The sequence below is a fragment of the Hydra vulgaris genome, chromosome 01 (assembly GCF_038396675.1).
Source record: "Hydra vulgaris chromosome 01, alternate assembly HydraT2T_AEP".
Classification (NCBI taxonomy): domain Eukaryota; kingdom Metazoa; phylum Cnidaria; class Hydrozoa; order Anthoathecata; family Hydridae; genus Hydra; species Hydra vulgaris.
The window spans coordinates 18,643,753-18,647,500 of NC_088920.1; the positions used below are offsets into that span (position 1 = coordinate 18,643,753).

The following is a 3,748-nucleotide window of genomic DNA, read 5'->3' on the forward strand; positions in this document are numbered from 1 at the left end:
TCATCTGTAAATCGTTATCTTGCTCTGCTATCTTTATCATTTCTCTTTCAGTAGTTTCCAACTTTAATTAGTGGTTGTTTGCAGCCTTGTTGGAAGCGGAGGTGTTTTTATTTTTAAAAAAAAATTTATATATATATATTAAAAATGTTTATAAGTTAAAAGTTGAATAAAGTTTTTTTTTGTAAACGTTTTACTTTTAAACAACTTTTCTATAAGTTATAAACTACTACTATTTAAAAATGTTTGATTTTTTTTATATTTTTTAATTTTACACAAGAACGGGGTAAAATAATTTTTAACAAAATTTTATAGGGGGTCTCTGAAAGTTTGACAAGTTGTTGACAAGGGGAAGGGGAGGTAAAAATTGCTGAAAAATTGTTGACATAATTAATGGACAGTCCCCAAATAATGCAAGGAAAAACCACAGAAATATTGAAGTTGGTCTTTATTTGTGTTTATTTATCTGATCTTGTCTTTATTTTTATTGCTATTAGTCACATGCGATCCGTTTACTAAATTTTGCGTTGCGACGCGATCATTCCATTTTATTTCTTGCTGAAAAGCGATAGTTAATATGAAAAATGATACATTAATATATATGAGCTTAATAATATTAATAATAGTTTAATGTTGTATGGTTTTATGTTTTATGTGAAAAAATGACTTATCTTTACCCATCTTTAAAGACATCTATTTTGTGAAACCAATAAATAAACTAACATTTTAAAATAATAATTGTTTTATATAAACCCTTTTTTCGAACAAAGATTACCAAGTTTTGTACTACATATTGCACTATATTTTTAGAATAGTGTTGTTTAGTTCAATATTGATGTTTCTAAAACTTTTCCCGATTTCAAATATTATCAAATAACTGAAAACTTTCATCCTCTCAATGGATGATGTAATCAGGTACTTTTAAAAGTGTTACATTGTGTTACTTTTGTTTATAACTTTCTTTTTGTTGTAGAACAAGTATAAATAATAATAATAATAATAATAATAATAATAATAATAATAATAATAATAATAATAATAATAATAATAATAACAATAATAATAATAATAATAATAATAATAATAATTTTACAATTAAAGACAATAATAATAAAAATAATACTATTAATTATATATAAAGTTTTATTAAATCTTTATATATATATATATATATAATATATATATATATATATATATATATATATATATATATATATATATATATATATATATATATATATACACACACAGATATATATTCACATATATATACGCATACATATATATATTTACATATATATATACACAAAAACCTTGTTAATAATACTATTAATTATATATAAAGTTTTATTAAATCTTTATATATATATATATATATATATATATATATATATATATATATATATATATATATATATATATATATATATATATATACACACACATATATATGTGTGTGTGTGTATATATATATCTGTTTATATATATATATATATATATATATATATATATATATATATATATATATATATATATATATATATATATATATACACACAGATATATATACACACATATATATACACATATATATACACATACATATATATATTTACATATATATATACACAAAAACCTTGTTTGACTTTTTTATAATATTTTGTTTACTATGACAAATATAAATAAAAAAATAAATAAGTTTGCAAATATTCCAATCTTTTTACCAGGTTTACTTAAACATCTTTTTGAGAAGTCTCCATTGAAATTTTTCATAACAAACAAAGTAAGTGTTTCAACAGTTTTTTATTATTTTTATCAAAAATTACAATTTTACAATTGTCTACTAATGTCTGCTGAGCTAGCAAAATAATTTAGAAAAATTTTTGAATTAGTTTAATTAACAAAAATGTGTTTGGGAAGTACGACCCTAAAAGTGATCACTTTGATCGGTTTTTCTCTGATTTTATTTGTAAAAATAAGGCTTATAAAGAGGGTTGAAGTTGGTCTTTGTGCGTAGAAGGTCTTTGTACCTCACATGAACAAGTAGATCTTTGTGCTCTCACATGGACATTTGTTTATTGAATTTAAGTTTTAGTAATAATAAGCAAATATTAGTTAAAAACTTGAAGGAGAAATCACTCATGAAGAGACATACCATTGAAGACCAGTTTTCATGTTCAGGAGAAACTCTTGAAAATCTGCAGAGAAGTGCACCAACACACAGATTGATGAAGAGTTAAAAAGTTTATGAATGTAAGAGTTAAAAAATTTTTGAATTTAAGATTTTTTTGTGGGAACCCTATCATTTCTTTTTATATTTTATATACATAACCTAATTTTGGCATTTGCCTAAGAAACTGGAAACTTGGGAATAGGATGTTGAATATAAAAAGTCTTTTTAAATGTGCTTAATCTAATGGTATGGACTAGTTGTATCTTTATTGTATTCTCTTTAAGTGTTTCTTAGCATTATGAAAATGAATCTTATTTAATTAGCAGTTCTTTTTATACCAAGAACATAATGTATAATTTTCAACTTTAATTTTATTTTATATTTGATCCTATTAACGATAACATTAGGCACCTTATGTTCAAAATTCAAAATGTATTAAGCTTGTTTCCAGAATTGAGCTAGCAGATTGTGAACTTTTGTTGAGTCTTGATATCATCCAAATCAACCAATTAGATGATCTTGATATAATCAAAGAACTATATTGACCAATTAGATGATCTTGATATAATCAAAGAACTGTATTGACCAATTAGATGATTTTGATATAATCAAAGAACTATATTGACCAATTAGATGATCTTGATATAATCAAAGAACTATATTGACCAATTGGATGATCTTGATATAATCAAAGAACTATATTGACCCATTGGATGATCTTGATATAATCAAAGAACTATATTGACCAATTGGATGATCTTTATATAATCAATGAGCTAAAAAGTCTATACATATCAACTAATTTTTTATTTAAAACTAAATAAAAACAAAGTTTTTTTTAATCAAATTGCATTTATTTACAGGTAATCCCTTTGTGGAAAAAATGAAATAGCATGTCTTTAGTGTTGTGTAACAAAAAAGTGTGAAATAGTTTTTAGTTATGACTCTCATGTTGTTAAAACATAAATATTACAATGCAATATTTTAACACTGAATGATAAGAAGATTGCAGCCATTAGATTCAATAGATAAATAAGAAGAAAGTTTTTTTTTTTCAAATAATTTTATCCTTGGAAGAGCTTATAAGATAAGACCCATCTATTAGAAATGTTTGCAAGGAATCAAATTTTGAAATAGAGTTCTGCTTATTTTTGTTATTTTTTTAATTAATTTATTTTTTATTTTATTTATTTTTTTAATTTTGTTTATTTTTTAATTAGTAGAAAAGATTTTTTGATCATTTCAAATAATGATTTATGTAACATTTAAAATTTTAATGGTATAAATAGTAACAAAAGATTATTTTTACAATAACAACAATAAAAATTTTTAAATCAAGTTATATGAATTACTAACTTTCGACAATAAAAGAACATTTTTTTAGATTTATTTTAAAATATTTTTTCTCTTATTTTTTGACAAGTTCAAGAAAGCATTTGAATTAAATTATTAACCTTTCACAAATAATTAGTTAATTAGCTCATTTGTAAAATGATTGTTTCATAGATGATATTCATATGAATAACATAAAAAAACTAATGATGTATGACTGATATAAAATAACCATCATCACAGAAC

At 21.9% G+C, this 3,748-nt stretch overlaps 1 protein-coding gene across 3 annotated transcripts in view; it reads left to right on the plus strand.

The window, feature by feature from the left end:
- Nucleotides 1–537: 537 nt before the first annotated feature.
- Nucleotides 538–3,748, plus strand: part of LOC100210424 (phospholipid-transporting ATPase IF) — a 55,715-nt gene continuing 52,504 nt past the window's right edge. For 2 of the 3 annotated variants that reach the window (XM_065787539.1, XM_065787537.1), the window contains exons 1-2: nucleotides 538–912; nucleotides 1,725–1,780. The gene's annotated coding sequence lies outside the window, so the exon portion shown is untranslated. Of the gene's footprint in view, nucleotides 913–1,698; nucleotides 1,781–3,748 lie in introns of those variants that run through there. The other variant, XM_065787538.1, reaches the window with a different exon arrangement.